Source organism: Halichoerus grypus, chromosome 3 (genome assembly GCF_964656455.1).
Source record: "Halichoerus grypus chromosome 3, mHalGry1.hap1.1, whole genome shotgun sequence".
Taxonomy (NCBI): domain Eukaryota; kingdom Metazoa; phylum Chordata; class Mammalia; order Carnivora; family Phocidae; genus Halichoerus; species Halichoerus grypus.
In genome coordinates this window covers 195,939,227-195,959,104 of record NC_135714.1, presented here as the reverse complement: position 1 = coordinate 195,959,104, position 19,878 = coordinate 195,939,227, and the positions used below count along the sequence as shown (strand labels likewise).

Here is a 19,878-nt window from a genome sequence, read left to right as displayed (position 1 = left end):
AACATATGCTGTCACTAAATCAGCAGCATTTCCTTATTTTTGTAATAGTTTCAAATTGTCTTCACTTTCAAGTTTTTTTGTTTTTGTTTTTGTTTTTGTTTTGTTTTGTTTTGTTTTTATCTTTGCCCTATCTCAGGGACTTTTTAATTGACATTTTTGCGAAATAGAGAGATACATCAAGCTGCTTTCCACCAAAGATAAATAATCATATTATCCTCACATTCTAACATCGTATTGCGTCAGATCTAGGCCATGTTTCCATTGCTTTCATTGTTCTCTTGAAATTCCATCACTTTCATGTGTCTCTCAGACTTCTAAATTCACCTCTTGCCTCAATTTTACTACTCGACATGGCTTCTGAAACTGTATCATGGAGACTGTTCTCATTAGGGGTAAGGAGTAGCTCTATTTCTGAGGAAATTACGGCATGTGTCACTCTTGGAGTTATTGGCCCCACCTTCAGATCCGCATTTCCAAGAATCAGGCTCATTGTTGAATGCGCTATTCAACACCATGATTATGCCCCTATTCTTTCCAAATCAATTTCTCTTCAGCTTCTGTTAACTGTAGAGGGTTCTTATGTCTCCCTACTCAGATGACGCTCCTCCTCCTCACAGATCTCATCTGAAAACACGAATTTTCTATCTTTTCTTTGCTTCTTAATGCCTCTCCCTTCTGTTATTTAACTTCACAATTGTATTACTTAACTCTGTCAAGTATCTTGACACACAGCTTGCACAAAAGCTGCAATCCATTTTAAACCTCATCTTATTGTTGGAGACTCCTCCTGGATTAAAGATCTGTGGTTATGCTTTGTGTATCAGCACATTCATAGTAACTTCCATGGATAAAAAGAGACCCGAGATTTAACAAAACCCAATGTTAAATCTTCTGATGATATATGTAGGTCAACTTAAGGATGTTAACATTATACCTATACAAGAACAGACACATTTAAATGGCTAATAGACAACACCTTGACAGAAGACTGTCTGTTATGAAAATACAAATCCTTCCATAGAATTTATGGCTTTTATCATAAAATTATTGTACATGGAGCCATATGGCATAGAAAAGATAAAGAGAGCGAGCAAAGAGAAACACCTGAATTCATGTATGCTCCATTTTGCCCTTAGCCATCTGAATGTCCACTCAAGACCACCATGCTGTTTTCACACCAGGTCTAGGATTGCAAATTAGTGCAGGTGATGCCGGTTCACTGCAACTCTAACTGTGTTAGCCATAACTCTTTTTACCCACGGTTTGAGGCATTCAGACTCAGCTCTGAGCCACTGAAGCAAAATTGGAGCATCTGGGTAGAGTGTCAGAACAGCAGAGCTAACATCAATGCAACACCCCAGTGGCTTACAGCAACCCACACTACAAATGTACATCAGTCTGTGGTTGTGGAGAGGCTGTAGATTGTCTTGCATTCGGATCCAGATACAATGACTTGTAAAAATTGGTTAGAAAACCACAATGACATCACCAATCGTTTTTCCTATGATCTTAATTGACTTTCTAAATATGTGCCGGTGCTAGTTCAGAATATAATTCTACTGTTTTATTCTCAATTATTATATTAATCTTCTGGTTGGTTTTCTCAGCATGCATATGAGCACATTGACAGGTTGAACTGTTTAGTGTGTGGAAGAACAGCACTTTATTTTTTATTTTAAGATTTATTTGAGAGAGAAAGAGAGATACAGAGATAGCGACAGAGATAGCAAAAGAGAGCACCTACAGAGAGTAGAGGGAGAAGCAGGCTCCCCGCTGAGCAGGGAGCCCAACACAGAGCTCCATCCCAGGACCCTGGGATCATGAGCTGAGCCAAAGGCAGATGCTTAACTAACTGACCCTGGAAGAACAGCACTTTAAAAAATAAAAAGATTTATGGTATGCCCTGGTTAGTCTTTGGAAAGAAGAATTATAATATTATTATTATCAACATTATTATTTACCATCATCAAAGCTATCAGTATATATTATTGAGTCATAAATCATATAGTCATATTTTTTCTGTCTTGTTCAATTAAGTGGTCTGAGTAAAATAATATTGTCTTAGGTTTCGTTGTTATTAATTTGCAGGCTGACGATGGGATTTCATTCTTTTGACTTCTAGAGTCCTTGTAAGTAAATATGTAATTTTTTTTCTGAAACTGAGAGCTGCTAAAATGTTCTATTTGTTTTTACTTTTTTTCTATAGAGCATAAAAATAATTCTAAGAGCAAGAGTTTTTCCTAAGTAATTATTTATATTTGCCAAGACATTCTTGGTGATTTTACAAATTTGGTATGTACATATGTTCTCTGAGCTTCAGTGTCAAGAAAGTAACCTTCTAAAAGCTTTCTGACAATCAAACTCTCAAAAATATTTTAATAAATAATATAACTTATTATGAATGCTATTGTTATAAATTAAATACAAAATGAACTTCAATTAGTGAGTAACACCTTTTCTTCTTTTATCTGCATGCTAATTACCATTAATTCACTTAGTATTCATTGAAATCATACTGATCATAAGGAATTTCTTTGGTATTTATGTGGACAATGTATGCCCTTTTAGAAACACTATTATAATTAATAATAAGTATTGTACATATTAAAATAACTATTTAGAACCCAATTGGAACAATATTTTTGTAAAAGTAGGTTATGTGCAAGTGAATCATTGGAGTGGCTGTTTATTTAATACACTCCCAAATTAAAACAATACTTGGAATATTACACAAACTGCTTTAAGGTTTAATTGGATGGTCTTGTGTTAATATGATGTGGATATTTGGGTTTGTGTTGTACAAATTATTCGTGTGGCTATTGCTCAGTGCTTTTCACAAAGAGGTACTAGTAGTCAAGATCTGTACTAGCAACTGCTCCCCAGAAATGCTTCTGGAGTTGGGAAGAGAAGCAAATTATTAAAACCTCATGGCTTCCTGTCCTTTCCTTCGACCGTGTTCTGCTTCCCAGTGGGGATCCTGGAAGAAGGTAAAAATGGTGTCTTAAATTCTAGAAAAAGTCAGAGTCTTCTAAGAGACAACTGTGTGTCCTAAACCTTCTGGGGAAGACTAAATTGAATATACTAATTGCATTTATGTTGGCTTCTCTTATTCTTAGCATTAAGGTATCGCTGAATCCTCTACTCTAGATTGGTCTTACTCATTATTTGTGTGCCAGAAGTAACTTGAATTTGTATCTCATTGGCTATATTTGCTACTTCAAATTCAACTGCTAGAATGCCGGTGAGGTCAGGCTCTTCTGGAAGGTGTGGGTGGTTGTGGCAAGAGATCAGAAGGCCTTGATCATGGGGAGACCCTGGGTGGTAATAACATTTCACTATTTCATACTCATGTGCTTTTTAATTTTCTAAAACAAATGTCCATGGGAATAACACGACTTCCCTCTATTTAGTGTGCTAATCAAGTGTGAATTTCTCTGGCAAAGTAGTCCATAATGAAGCATAAATGTGTAGGTGTTTATACACATTAAGAAAAAGTTGTTGAGTTTGGGTAATGTTAACACATTGCAATTGGAGTAGACTTTCTGAGGTTCCTCAAACACACTGGAGCATCCCTGTTGTATAATAATCCACAGTCACATCTATAGATGTATTTGGGCGATAAAGAAACAGACAAAGCAGGTTGGAAATATGCCCACATGCTCTCAGAATGATACAACCATAGGGAGTGAGGATGAGTGGAAATTTAACAACCTTTAAGACAAGTAAGTTTTGTTTTTTTTTTTAGAAGGGGAAGAAAAAAACAAGAAACATACAATGTTATTATCTTGAATTAATTTTCTAGTCATTATAGGTGTACTGTAACACTTCTGTTGGTGATAAATTTGTTTGGAATCCATGTAGTTCAAACATTTATTTTTAGAAGTGTTTGTCACTTTAAACTAATTAAGCAATTTCCTGGTTTTAATGAATTTACTGCTTGGAAGCACTGACTGTAAATTTGCGAGACCAACTGAATCAAGCTACCCCCTTGGAGGGTAGTGCTAACTATCCCTGTGAGCATTTCATGTTATGAGTCTGTGTTATTTTGTGCCCACCTTACTTCAATCAGTGGGGTGTAATTTCAAACGCTTTGCTTAAATATCAATGCCCATTCTATTTTCGGTGGAATTGCCTCTTGTCTGTCTTGCATTTTAAAGCACAACCCCAAAATATCTGAAGTGTTTTTCTCTTTGCCAATCCATTTTTGCCTCCCAATTTAGAAAGTCTCATTACAGATGATGTTCAATAATTTTTCTTCCAGTCATCAATTATGGTAGCTCCAAAGTGAAGCATATGCAAAGATGCTCAGATATACCTTATAATTTTCCTTACCTGCTCTCAGATTAATGTCCTTGATAGAACTCCATCCTTTCTTCTACCTTCTTTTCTGAATATGCCCACGAAGCCTGTTTTCCTCCCTCATCAGACCCCTGATAGGATTTGAACCTGGTAAGCATGTTATACTAATATATCTATAATATGCTGTTTTCTCTTTATGGAACACCATTTTCTATCTTCTGGCTTTGTTCAAATCATACTTGTCCATCAAGCTTCAGCAAACATCGGACTCTATTATGAAGCACGCATGACCTGATGTCCCTCCTCAGTACTGATATATCCTTCTATTCTTTCTCTGAGTATGAGAACTTTCTTAAGGCATCATTTATTATCGCTGACAGTTTGCCTTTTATCAGAGTTTATTTATTCCTTGTTTTTTCATCCAACTATATTTTCAGTACTGTGAGAAAAATCTATTGTGTCTCCTTTCACTCAGTAGGTGCTCAATAAATATTTATTTACATTGGTATTTCAGTTATTGCTCTAACAATAGTTTGGGAAACTTCCATACTTAATAATGTAAATTCCAAAAGATTGAGAGAAGCCCTCTTCATTCATTCTAAATACGCATAGGTTCTTTGTACATTCTTATTTGATATGTGTTTGTTTAAGCTTATGTTGCCTTTCGATACTTTTATCTATCACAAAGACTTCAGAAAAAGTTATACTTAATTTGGACCATGATCTACATCATGGTCTACATCAAAGCTTTCACTCATTCACTCATTAATTCTGAGAATACGAATATAAATCTGATCTAGAATTTATATGCTCCTGGAGAAAACCTGTGTGGTGTGGTGTATGGTGTGGTATACTCTATGATAACCATGTATTTTAATCATGTATTTTAAGACTCTAGATAAGGAAGCAGTTACTGCTCTCTTAGGGATAATTACAGTAAGTGTCACTCAGATGTGGCATGTTTATTTGGTATCAAAGAGATATAACAGTTTTTCAGATAAAGAAAGAATATCATATGATATTATAGGTGATTATAATATTTATTGATCACTTACTAAATGTCAGACACAGTTGTAATCACTTTACATATGTTGTTAACCCACTTAATCTCAGTAGCTATTACTAATATTCTGTTCTACCAATGAAGATACACATAGAGTAGGTACCTTTGCCCAAGGCTACATAGCAAGATAGTAGCAGAACTGGGATTCAAACTTAAGCAATTTTGTTCAAAAGCTCCAGCTCCTGATTACTTTTTTAGGAAAATAACTCCGGTGATTTTGTACAGGGTGGGTTATAGAGACAGTGGCAAAAAGAGTAGGAAAGAAAGCTCTTGAAATTTCCTACGTAAACAATGGCTAGGGCATACAGTAAGGACGCTGTAATAGCAATGGAGAAGAGTAGCAAGTTTGAGAGAGTTTTTTGGGTTTGGAGCAGGAGTGCTCTTAGTATTTGGGGATTTAATTGGCTGTGTTTGAAAGAGAGAAAGAAGTTGAGAATCCATATTCTAATTTTCTGGCTTAGAAGAATATAGATGTTATATCATTAATCTGATCAAAAAGAAAAGAAAAGGAATACATCTTAGGAGCAAAATACTGGATCCAATTGTAGGCATGTTTTCTTGAAGTTTTTAATCACAGTGGAAATATTCAGGGAGCAATTGGGTGGGTGTGGGCCTGGAACATGGGAGGGAGGGTGAGCTGGAGAAACATAGGTCTGGGAGTCAGCAGAGGTGGTGGGGGAACTCTGGGAGGAAATGAAGATAGAGCGCACAGGAAAATGCCTCATGTAAGCATAGAGGAGAACCAAGAGGGGACCTCAGTTAATGCAAGGCAAGCCAAAGAGGAAGGGACAAAGGAAATTGCTGAGGACATGAGGGAAGGCAGAGAGAACACAGGAAAGAATGAGGATTGGGGATGGATGGGAGAAGAAAATGTCAAGAATTAAAATAGTCAGTGGAGTCATTACAGCTTTGACTAAGACTAGAAGAAAGCACTGAATTATAAAATTCAGTGGGTCTTGGAGTAAAGTTGTAGGGTGAAAACCAAGAGAGGAGTAAAATTGAAGCCAGTAAAGATTGAGGATGAACCACTTGTCAAAAATTCTGTAGAGTGATAGCTTGTGTCAAATGAAGAGTGTTCTTTTTGTTTGTATTGTTTTGTTGTTTTGGGGTGAGTGAGCCTCGAATGTTTTGTGTACATGGAAGAAAGATGCTGTAGAGAGGAGAGATGACAGACACTGGGGGACAGGAGATAATGGAGAGAGTCAGAACTCGGACAGGAGGGAAAGATGGAGATCGGCATAGAAATTAAGTCCTTAACTTCATCTGGAGAGGAAGAAATGTGATTTTCCCCCTGGAATTGGATCTGAGACAATTAGAATAGAGTCCGTGCGTATCGGTTTGGAGGTGGAAGGCATCCCTCTAATGGATTTCATTTTCTTTAAAAATACCAAGTTCCTCTGCAAAGAATCATAAGAGTGGGGTTGAAGCTTGAAGTTAGAAGACATGCCATGACAAAGCAAAAGTTTGTTGAATAAAGACGGGAAACAACAACAAACCACATGCAAAAACAGAAACATTGCCAGATAGCACCAAAGGCTCTATCGACATTGGAAAGCATACACCGGTCACAGAATCACTTTACCTGATTATATAATTTGCTTTGGCATTTGTTTCAATCTTTTAGGAAAACATTAGAGCCATGTTTGGCTTACCTGAAGTAACAGGGGTTTATTATAAATAAAGAAATGTGGGATTTCAATCCCTACATCGTCTTCATGAAGCCCAAAGTAAGACTGAAAGTCATTCAGAATTATGCAGGATACCACAAATCCCAAAGCGACATTTTGTTACCACCAAGCACCAAGCACCAGTCATTGGCATCCAAATCTGTTTTTGTTAAGCTTTTTCTTTCTCAGCTACAATTAGCAAATGAATGTTTCCCTATTGATTTATACCATATTATAACAGCTCTGTGTGTCAGGGTCCCCAAGACTACCCCCAAGTACAGTGTTTCACTGAGACTCACAAGACTCAGATTGCAGTCGTACACACAGCCATGATTTATTAGAGCAAAAGGATACAAAGCAACATCAGCAAAGGAAAAGGTGCAAGGGGGAAGTCTGAAGAAAACCAGGCACAAGATTCCCAGGGGTCCTCTCCCAGTAAAATCACAGAGGACACACTTGACTCTCCCAGCAATGAGTTGCAACAGCACAGGTGAAATCTCATCTGCGGAGGAAACTCAGAGAGACTCCGTGCCACGGTTTTTATTGGAGGATGCTCACATAGGCAGCTGCTGCCTGACACATACCAAGATTCCAAACTCTAGGAAGGAAAGCACGTGCTCAGCATAAACTATATTGTTTACACAGCGAACCACTCTTGAGAGTTTGGGTGGTGGGAATCCTCTCAAAATCCAGGTGTCCAGATGCCAGCTAAGGTGCTGAACTTGTAAGCAGGCCTTGTGAAGGTTAACAGTCAGACCTACTAGATTAACACTTATGGACACTCTGCTTCTGCTTCCCCTCCTACTTCTGTCTTCTCTTCCACTCTGCCTCATGATTGGTGCTTACGTAAACATTCTGTCCTTTCCTCATGTCTGCTGACCCCCTTCTCTGCTCTCTGCTGCCCATTATCTAGAAGTCCTCCTATTGAAACCACAGAGAACCAACTCGGTCATCTGGTCCCTCCAGACCCTGTGAGGCAGAGGTCTAACTGCTGGTCACCCAGAGGCCTTTGGCAAGCCTGTGAATTTGGCATGCTTGGTCCAATCCATTGTAAGTAGGAAGGTAGAATCATGTGTTAAATTTGGCTCAAAATGTTCATTGAGCATGTGAAGCTCTCAGATAATAATAAAGTCCTTTCCAAAGCAACAGTATCTTTTATTAAGGGACCAGTAACAGAGAGAGGAAGAGAGAAAGAGAAAGAGAGAGAGAATATGAGATAGTTGGTTTACTCAGGATTGGGGAATGATTAGGATGTGACAAAATGACACAGAATTATTCAAAGTTATTAATCCCAGAGCACAGACTTGAGAACAGAAGTGTCATATTCACCATGCTAATTTGTCTTTCTAAAAATCTTCTTTGAGCACACGCTTTACTAGTGTTTAATTACTTACTAAATAAGAACCAAATTTGTTATCCTTTCTCTGTCGCTCTCTGCATTGGTATCAACCTTACTTCTGGTCTTTTCTGATACAACGCTACCCAAGAACCAAATAGAATCATTCCTTGTACTCTAGAAAACATTTTGGAGTTCCTGATATGTTGCAATTCTCTCTGAATGGAATGCCATTTGCTGGAATCATGATTCATCTCTCATGGTCTAGTTCATGTGGTACCTCTTCCAAGAAGCCTTCCATCATTCCAAAGGAAAGTTATCTTTCCTTATTCAGTGAACAAATGCGTGAGATGAGACAGGAATACGAATACATTCCTCTGCATATTTCTATCTCCTTAGACTCAACAGAAAGCTCTTTTAGAGTGTAAAGAGAGTTTTACACCTTTGTTAGCAACTAACATTATTTTGCATACAGAGTCAATGAGTATGTGTGAGTGAGCGAGCGAGTAAATGACTGTCAGCATACCATGACCTGGCATTATTAGGCCCTTCTACCTTTACTTCAGTTGTACTGGCTCCTTTGGACCAATTACACTGTATGTTTTTAATCACTTGAAACTGGATGTCAAATAATTTTTGCAAGTTAAACACTAATAAGGGGTAACATTTACAGTGAAAACATCAGCTCCTACTGTCGTCCCCACAGCACCTACTATATATTCAAGTTTCATTGTCATCCCAGGTGTTTTTGACAACAACTCTATTATGGTTACAAGTATCATCAAAATGTGTTCTTCTTGATCCAGTTCTGTCATTTGAAGGTCACATTAACAGAGGGTGAAGAAATACCTAGCACGGAGTGGCTAGAGATCCTGGTAAACATTCATGCTTCTGCTCGCTTCGCAAAATGGGAAAATGCCTTTCTGCCCTATAGGTTTTTTTTCATAGATGGTCATATTTCAGAGGTGAAATATGAAACAAAAATGGAGGCATTTAACTGGAAAAGCCCAACTGTATTGTGCTTTACTCTCAAGGAGTGACATGTGCAAATTAAAAAGCCCTATAGAATGGAACTTATTGATTATACTACTAAAATATTTGTATGCCATCGTATTTAGAAAACCTTTCAACATCATCCCCATAGAGGTGGTATGGTTTTGCCTGACTTAATTACTTTAATGATTGGTGTGTATGTGTGTGTGTACAGGAGGCAAAGGAAAGGGGAATTATCCCCATGTCAAAGCAGTGAAAATAATGAAGTATGGCATGTGCTCTGAAAGATCATTATTGCTATAGTTTTCCATTTCCTTTTCTAATATTGAACAGAATTCTAGAATAATAGGAAAAAAGTAATTTTTTTAACAAAAGTACAGTTCTTCTTTAAAGAAAATGAAATCTGCTGTCTATGAATGAAGTCTATTTCTAAAAGATGTCATTAAGACAACAAATACTTTCTCATTTATATGGAGCTCTTATTAGTACCTGATGCAGTGGATGCTCAATTAGTGTTGATCTCCTGATTATATATCTATTTCTCATCTCAGTTGAACTAAATGGAAAGATGGTAAAATAAATATATAGTCTGCTTCAGTTAATCTTCTTCTCCTCTAGAATTTAGGCATTAAATTGAATATCACAAGTGAAAATCATTTAAGAGTTTCTTCTTCCTTGAAGATCAAAGTAGAACTTATAAATCCATGGATTTGAGAGCGTAAAGTAATTTGAGATTGTCCAATCCACTGGCTCTCACCCCACCCGTATTAGACTGAAAGCTCCCTTTTATACCAAAAAGTTTATTATGGAAACTCTATGAAATGAAATTCATAGAAAATATCACTTGTGTGCAATCATTTCAAAAAATAGTATAATTCAGGAATATAAAGGAGAAATGAAAGTAATCTGTAATAGATTAAATATGTCATTATGCAAATATTCATTCACATGCTACTACAAGAGAAAATATTAGGAACTCATTTCATCTTGCACCTATGCATAGGAGCACAGTTATGATGCACAGCTATAAATAAGATCTTACGTAAGTATATTGACAACTCAAATACCACGAGCCACATTACCATCGGTGGTATGGTTTTCTAAAATGGTGAACAGCTTTAGTAAAATTCTAAACAAAAGTGCCATCTTCTATTATATGGTTGTTGGACTCCTGGAAATTTTATGCCTATTAAAACTTTGCCAAAAGTAGTTTGTGTTCATAATTAAATGAAGTTAAGTTATGGGCTTGGACAATTACAAACAGGATTTCCCTGTTGAAAACCCACACTAGACTGTCCCTTCTACACATTGTGAGACTTTTCCCTCCATCCCCAGTGCCATGTGCATTGCCAAATCTGTAGCATTCCTGGCTTTCATCCACTAGATGAGTATAGTACACCCAAACATGATGACACCAAGAACTGCAACTCCACACATTTTCAAAAGCCCCCATGGACATCATTGCTTCTGTTGAGAACCTCTGTCTAATTTAACACCTTTACTTTATGGATGATGAGACTGAAGCCTGTAAAATTTAAGTAACTTAACTCAAGTCATGCAACTAAAATAGAATATGGTGGCTGAATGCAGTTATAAACTCAGGCTTTGGACTCTACTGAATCTGGTCTTATGCCAATACAGAAGCTCTGACTTAGGCAGTATTGGGTGGAATAGTGCTCCTGGCTGTAACCTAGCCAAAGATACTATATGCATATGTTAAAGTATCCCAGACTGACATCCCAGAGGATCAGTTTATTTCCTGAATGCATATCAACCAAATCTGCACCCTCCATTCCCACTAATTCCATCCATCAACTTGTTGTCTGCTAATACACTCTTCTCTCCCACTCTTGGAAATAGATGTCTTCGAAGTCTTTCCAAATGCTTTAACTAAATCCCCCCTTCTATCTAACAAACATATCATTTCCTCTCTGTATGGCTTCCAAGGCTTTCCTTCATTACTTTTGCCACATATATTTCCCATTGTTCATGGTGCTTGACGAATCTCATGTTCGCCTCCCCTGTGATTGCACTTCTCTTCATGTACTAGTTTTACTTACATGTCTGTAAAAATTTTATTTTTACTGATTTTACCTGTCCTGCTAATTGAAAAATCCTGAAGGAGAAACTACTAATTCCAAGCATCTAATGCCATGATAAATACCCTGTGGCCACTCCACGAATAGTTGAGTGACTAGAATAGTCATAATTCGAATGACAGCTTCATGCATGCTATAAAGGATGATTAGATTATATAAAGTAAACATCTCCAGATTTTTCAAATATTAGTGATAAATAACGAGCTCTTCTTTGGAATGCATTTCATGACATTTGATTATTGAAGTTCCCGGACAAGTGACTATTTTGTCCTGTTGCTATGGGCCATCTCCAGGGAGAATTCTGTAGCACTCTTCACAGTGGAAACTGATAAGTAGAAGGGTCATCCAATTAGTTCTATGGCTCCAAGCAGAACTATACTTAAACTGTCATCAATTCTTAACAATCTTCAGAGAAAGAGATCCTACAATACCCAACAGTTACCAGACCCTTATGTCAAGAATCCATCCTCCCTAGATCTCTCTCAAAAACATAGCCTCATTTAAAATTATGTATTTTTCTTTCAACATTATTGGAGAATAGCAATCTTGAGTGAAGTTAATCAGTATGAAACAACTAATAATCTTGAAGATGTTAAACCACTCCTGTTTGTTCAATTTCATTGTACGAAAGAAAAGAGCAGTGACTTTTCTTTTTTTTCCCTAATCTCACTCCCACCTCTACAAATTAAACTGACTGTAGATTGAGTTATTATGTTGTTGTTTTGTTTTGTTTTTTGTTGTTTTTTTAATCTGTGCAACTACCTCCTCTTTTATCCATTGCTATTTATTCAGCAATCATTTGGTGATTAGCCTCTATGAAATAAACTCAGTGCTAAGCTCTGGGAAGTTAGAGATATTAAATATACTCTTACCCTCAAGGACCAGGTTTAGATGTAAATGACAAATATGCGTAAGAATTTATTATCAAATTAAACCAGAAGTACTCAATAATATTTATCAAAAACAAGAATTAATATACACATGAAAAAGCCCGTTAAATATCAGTATCTACCAATCGACATCAATCTACCCCTGTCAGTTTATCCATCTATTCATTCAACTGACAAATGTCTATTCCATATTTCGCACCAGGCCAACACACTGGGGTCACAATAGTGAACAAAATATTTACAACCACTCTACGCCCAGAATCTACATTTTGATGAATTTGAGAATACACACACACATACACACACACTCACACACACACTGCATACTGAAGAGTGTCATGGAATAATCAAGAATAGCTGACCTAGTTTGGAGATCAGTGTAGGAAGGAGTAGAAAGATAAGTTTCAAATGACAATATTATGTCTAAACTTAGTAGGAGTTAATTAGGGAAAAACAGGAGGAGGGAACTAATCCAGATGAGGAAGCAATATGTGCAAAGTCCAGGAAACAAAGAGAATGAACAGTTGGAGGACCAGAAGGCCAATTTTCTGGCATGTGGAAAACAATAGGAAAGGGGTTCTAGCTGATGTTGAAATGGGAGTCAGGGGCCAGATCATTTAGTGTCTCATGGGTCATATTAAAAATACGATCCTCTATACTAAAAAAAAAAAAAAAAAAAAAATTGGGAGCCAGTGAAGACTAGCTTTGTGTATTGAAAATATATGTGCATCTGCATTGTGGAGAATTAATTGAAAAAACCCAGAATGAATTCATATAGACCTCATAAAAGGATTATATTAAGCATTATTATTATTATTATATTCATAATGAATATTATGAATATAATTAGGATTTGGGATTAATGAAGGCAGTGGAAGGGGGAGCAGACTTCAGAGGCATTTAGTGATAAAATTAACAGTTATTTTGATGCATTGGATTTGGGGTGTATGTTGACTCCTTTTCCTGCATACACGTACAATAAGTTAGATGCACTGACATTGGTATCGCTGAAGATTTGGTGTTAGTGAGAAAATCATCAAGAGCATTTTGGATGTGCTAGGTTTGAGGTTTGTTTTCAATATAAAAGTAGAGATGTCAAATAGGCAGGTATATACATGGATCTGGAACTCAGAGGAAAATCCACGCATGTGACCTAAGTTTGGAGTCATCTGGGTACAGATGGCAATTTAAGCCATGGGTAGGTATATAGTGGCCCAAAGAAAATACATTTTAAAGGAAAGAAGCCTATGTGTATTTAGAACTACAACTTTGAGGAGCATAATCCCTATGACAAAAAGGAATCAGCTAGCAAGATGGAAAAGCACAAACTAGCAAAGAAGAAGAAACTAAAATTCCGGATAAGAAAGGAATCAGAGAGAGAGAGAGAGAGAGAGAGAGATCAACACTGTTTAAGTCCTGAGAGTCTAAATGTGATGAAGAGTGGGGAGCCCAGCTGGCTCAGTTGTTACAGTATGCAACTCTTGATCTTGGGTTCATGAGTTCGAGCTCCACATTGAGGGTAGAGTTCCCTTAAAAAAATAAATGTGATGAAGAGTGAGAAACAACTGAGGAGCCTTTTTGGATGATTTGTAACAACCATTACAGTACAGTGATGAAGGCAGAGTCCAGATTGGAATAGACTGAACAGTAAGGAGAAGGTGAGAAAATGCAGCTAATAAGTATAAACAAATTTCTAGAGAAGTATGGCCATAAATAGGGCGAGGAAACATGGAATCCTAGCTAGAGTTAGAGAAGAGGGGGGTTCAGGGAGAGAAGAGTATTTTTATTATGTTGATGGGAAGATCCCTATATAAAAAACGGTGAAGATACAGGTGATAGAACAGGTAATGAATAGCAGAAGGTTGCTGAGAAGGTGAGGTGGGATGTATTCAGAGTACAGTTGACCTTAACCTGAAGGATGCATACCTTCTTTGTCATTACTGAAGAAAATGAGTAAAAAACAGTTACAAATGCAACTATATTTTTGATAGTGGGAAGCTGAATGATTTCCAATCTGATGGCTTCTATTTTCTCCAGGAATTTGGTGGCCTGAACATTTGCTAAGAGTGATGAGAAAAGGAGGTGGTGTAATTATATAGCTTTGGAGAGAGGCAACGGGATCAGAAATAGGAATTGAGCAGAAAAATGCAGTAGGATTCTTAAGCAGCAGGGAGAGTATAGTTATGTCTGGTTATCCTGGCTTCATTTTAATACCAATCCAGGTGGATTTGGCAATCCTGAACCATTAATAAGTTATTCATAATTCATATTTGTCTGAGTTTCTCCAGTTGAACTCAGGTGCCTGGAGGCAGGCATGTAGAAAAGGGGTATTTGGGTTCATCGAAGTTTCAGAAATCGTCATACAGTGATAAGAGGAGCAAGGAAGTTTAGGTCATTGGCAAAAGATTTATTGATTAGATAATGGAATGTAACCTGGATAGAGGGAACAATGAAGTCAGGAAGGCAAACGACACATAGGGTAAAAGTACTGGTTTTGTGTACTAGAGTCTTGACACAGTTGAAGAATGGTCATGATGGGAGTAGTTGAATAATTAAACTGTAAAGTCTAGGAAATTGTGATCTTAAAACAGGGTGCCTGACTTACTAATTTTATTAATGGAGCAACTTCAATAAAGATAAGATTCTGACTATATCCATGTAAGAGGGTAATAGAGTTGAGGTTAAAATTCATTGAATATGTACACCTACCTCAGTGTACTCCTGGATTGTAATAAGGTTGAGAACAAGAATCATATCCTATACTCTGGGTTTGGCACATGGGATAGATTAAATAATATGTATGTATTGGATCAGCTTAACTCTTTGATTTTGTAAATATTATCAATTACTATGGCATTATCACTTTAGTTTAAGTGTTCTTTCTGACTACTGCAAAACTCTAACACTCTTCACAATATAGATATTTGCTTTTTTCTACAATATAAAAAATGGAGAGAAGTCACTTACGACTTTTAACTCCTCTTTCACCTGGGGAAGTAACTTCACTAGCTTAGCATGTATTCAGAATAACAATATCAATAAAAATGACAACGAAAAGCTAAAACTTCCTTCTCTGGTTATATATTCATGATAGGTAAAAGTAAACAAAAGCCTGTTTTGTGAAAGAAAAGTGGTTTTTATATGTGATGGACAATAATTGCAGTTAGATATTTGTGGCATTATCGAGAAACCATTACATCTATTCAATAGTAAACTGAGCAAAAGAATGACTGTTATCTTTTTAAATATCTACCAAAATAACCATTATTCTATTATTGAGAGACAGAAAAGTCCTAGCAAAGTCCCAGCAGAAATCCTTGTGTTTCAGCCTAGAATTTCCAATGCCACAAAAAAATAATATACGAAATAGACTTAATGTATAATACAAATCTTCCATGACCATGACTAAAATAGCCACTGCCTCAGTAACATTTTAGTTAGATTAATAAATTCTTTCCTTGATTTTCCCAAATAAGAAATCTTTACTATGTAAAGATTTATTTCATAGACAAAATTCTAAATATGGCTTATTTAATTTCCCCAGTCATTGTTACACCTAGAGGCTAGTTCTTTTAAGATATCCACATTTTGACCGGGATTCTGAAAAAAAAGTAAGCAATGATAATTATATTGAGATAAGAGATGTCTGTAAAATGCAGTGGGCATATATCAAGGGAGTCAAAATAAAGAGCTTTGATGTTTCTGTCTTGTGATTGCGGTTCTCTACTAGCCCATAGGACCCTGGTTCATGTTTCTCATAAATCTAATTTCAGATGAATAAGGTATACTAAAGATTGTTGTTGACCATTGAAATTAGGTTAATTGCTTGGTTTGAGCTGTGATTGTCAGCATGGATTTCCTCAATTCTATGCCAAAACTCTTACGCTTATTCATTATTTGTTTACATAGTGGTATCAGTCACCTTTCTACACCCCGGTGCTAATCGTATGCCTTCTACAAAGTAATACAACTCATGAAGATTTGAAGACAGGAAAGAATGATGTCACAGCTGTAGAATGGTCACACCAACTCTCCGACTCAGAATTTGCTGGTTATTTTAAAAGGTCACTTGACCTTGGCAGAGTTGGACACATTTGAGATAGATTTATAAAAGATTTATAGTATTGCCATTGCTTCATGTGAACACGGGACCAGTATTCTGTGATAGTAAACAGAAAGGCTTTTTTTTTTTTCTTTCCAGTGTCAACTAGCATAGAATTTTATCATGAGACAAAGAACCCTGAACAGACTGAAGGTAAATAAAAATAATCTGTTCTTACAGCTTTTCTGATTACGCCTTTCAGAGTTTATGTGGAAATTTCATAGGCCTCTTTTTCAGTTATAAACATGAAAACCGAGAGCACAGGGTGAATAATCCATGTAACAGTTTAGATCTTCAAGATAATTAATGGTAGTTACCAGTCAAAAGTTTGTGTGCACATACAGTAGTCCTCCCTATCCGCGGTTTTGCTTTCCGTGATTTCCGTGAAGTCTAGTTGACCCTGGCGTGGAAGCAGATGATCCTGCTTCTGGTGTCGCATCGGAAGGTAAGGGTCACCTAATGTGACGTCACATGGCCTGTGTCCTTTCCTTCATCTGATCACATAGGCATTTTATCACCTCACATCATCACAAGAAGAAGGGTGAGAGGTATTTTAAGAGCATGCGATAGAGGTATTTTAAGAGCGTGTGATAGAGACCACATTCACATAACTTTGATTACAGCATATTGATATTTTCCTATTGCATTCTTAGTTATTGTTAATCTCTTACTGTGCCTAATTTATAAATTAAACTTTATCATTGGTATGTACGTATAGGAAAAAAAAAACATACATAGAATCTGGCTCTATCTGTGGTTTCAGGCAACCACTGGGGGTCTTGGAATGTATTTCCCTGTAGAAAAAGGGGGATGACTCTGTGTGTGTGTGTGTGTGTGTGTGTGTGTGTAATTACTACCTTGTCTTCAAATGTTTTAGTCCATTATATAACACATCATAGCAGAAGGTCATTGGCAATACAGGGAGAAATGCTAAGGCAAAATTTTCTCTGGCCACGAGAAAGCAGCATTTAGCGAATGTTACTCGAGTAATCGTTAATGCTGTGGGGCCCCGAGTGTCCATTTCAGAGTCAGCAAAATCTGCAGACCCAATCAGATCCCATTCTGTGGATGGATGCCCCTCCCCAGACACTGCAGGTGATCGCTCCGAATCACATCAGCTGCAGGAACCATCTACTGTTGCTATTGCTGTTTTAAGCAAAACAAAACTGGTGATTAAATATTAAAAACAACGACAACAACAACAACAGCAGAAAAAAAAATAAAACAAAACAAAACAAAAAAAAGAAAAAAAAAAACCTCCTTCCTAAAGAGCTTTCTTTCAAAGAGATACCTGGGGTGGGGTGTGTGTGTGTGTGTGTGTATACCAGCCTTAAGCTGAGGCTTAAAACCTCCTGCAAGTGGTATTTGTGGCAAAATAAAAACTATCAGCCTCATCCCAGTAGAACTAGTGAGGATAGCTCCAGCAAGAATCACGTGAAAGACACGATTTTAAGTGAAGATGTTTTAATTTTTGTGATATAATGACAGCCGAAGCCTTTTGACATCCTAATATTCTGATCATTTTTCTTGTCTAGAATGTCATTATGCCTGGGCAGGCAAGGGGTTATGAACTGTACAGATTAGAAAGTTATTGCATCCACTCGGCACAGAGAGATTGGTCTCATCTTACTGGGTCAAGTGTACATTTATGAACATGCAATTAAAAAACAACCTGTCCATCAGATTTAAATTAAGAATGTGTACGTAATGTGTAGCCTTTTTAAATTGTTTAAGTAAACAGCTAAGTCATTTTAAACGTCTTTCTGCCTCTCCACTCAGTGAGCCAAAGTTGTTCGTTTCAGCTTGTAAATAATCAAGGTGCACAATAAGTATGCATTGGTTGACTGATAAATATTACAGAGGCAGGAAGGAAGCCAGCTCAATGGAACCTCTTTCTCCAGCCTTGGTACATATTCCTGAGAAGGTTTTTAGACTTTGAAATCATTTTAAAAAGTTACTTTTCAAATAGACTTAAGAAATATTTGAGATTTTCAAGAGTTTGCTTTTTTTCAGGTTTCCTTTTTTTAACGTTTGCTAGTATATTTTATTTATTTATTTATTTATTTATTTATTTATTTATTTATTTATTTATTTTTAAGCTTTTATTTATTTATTTGACAGAGAGAGACACAGCAAGAAAGGGAACACAAGCAGGGGGAGTGGGAGAGGGAGAAGCAGGCTTCCTGCCGAGCAGGGAGCCCGATGTGGGACTCGATCCCAGGACCCTGGGATCATGACCTGAGCCGAAGGCAGACGCTTAACGACTGAGCCACCCAGGCGCCCCTGCTAGTATATTTTAAATTGCTAGCTGAATAGTCATTTCTTCATATTACAGGAGATATCACAACTAATATATTTTTTCTCTTTTTCAAGATATGTTGTAAGAAAACATACACAGAGTTAGGAACATTCTAGAAATGATTGGTCCTTAGGTATGTGATGCCCCCAGAAATGTACAGTCGTTTTAAACTTTCTGTGAATTAATTCACTTTCAATCCCTTGGAAAACAACCGAAGCTACATATTTAATATTGCTCTCTTTAAATTATTTCATATTAAAATGTTCTAAGAAATTATAAATTCACCACAATAGATGATTCCATCAACTCTAAAATATAGGACCATTAAACTACCATTACCTTTTTTTTTTTTTGATTCATGGACTTATCAGACGATAACTGGAGGGCCGGTGCCATTAATGTACCTTTACTAAAAACACTAAAATCAAGGCCTATGTACAAAAAAAGGCATTAATGCAATTATGCTTCCAACTCAAAATTTTGTGATTAAGTGCATAAACCAAAAAATAACTATACTTCTGGTCGTTAATATCCCTGCCTAATGAAGTGCATCTAACATATTACTTTACTTTTAATTCTCTAGTTTATTTAATTTAGGGACCGAAACACACAGATCCACGTTAACTTGCACGTGTTTCTAATTGTAGTGATTCATCCCTGACCCCTTGGTTACCGGTTCTGTATCCTATTTAGCATTTGATATGGAACATGTTGATTTTTAATATAAAAGCTGGGCAACCCATTTTTAAAAAGATTTTGTTTATTTATTCGAGAGTGAGAGAATGGGGGGGCAGAGGGAGAAGCAGACTCCCCGCTGAGCAAGGAGCCCAACAAAGGTCTTGATCCCAGCACCCTGAGAGCATGACCTGAGCCACCCAGGTGCCCCACAGCAACCCATTTTTAACTATCAATGGTGATACCTCACTATTTGGGAAAGCAAGGGGAATTAATGGCAGAAAAGAGCAGACTGGTGGGGATTTTAGGGCTGATGAGCTCTTAGAATGGTCTGAATGAAGCTTGGGATATAATGTGTGTTTTTGTCTGAAAATCTTTAATCCTTTGTCTCCCAGAATGGGCTTTCTAAGATAGGTTTGCATAACATAAAGTGCACATAAAACTTTGTCACTAGA

General features: G+C 36.9%; 1 long non-coding RNA gene across 1 annotated transcript in view; it reads left to right on the top strand.

The window, feature by feature from the left end:
• The window catches only part of LOC118528435 (uncharacterized), a 1,879,419-nt gene that overhangs the window by 1,085,793 nt on the left and 773,748 nt on the right, over window positions 1–19,878 (top strand). The window contains exon 5 of the long non-coding RNA XR_013446214.1: window positions 2,089–2,129. This is a non-coding gene — a long non-coding RNA (uncharacterized LOC118528435). The remainder of the gene's footprint in view (window positions 1–2,088; window positions 2,130–19,878) is intronic.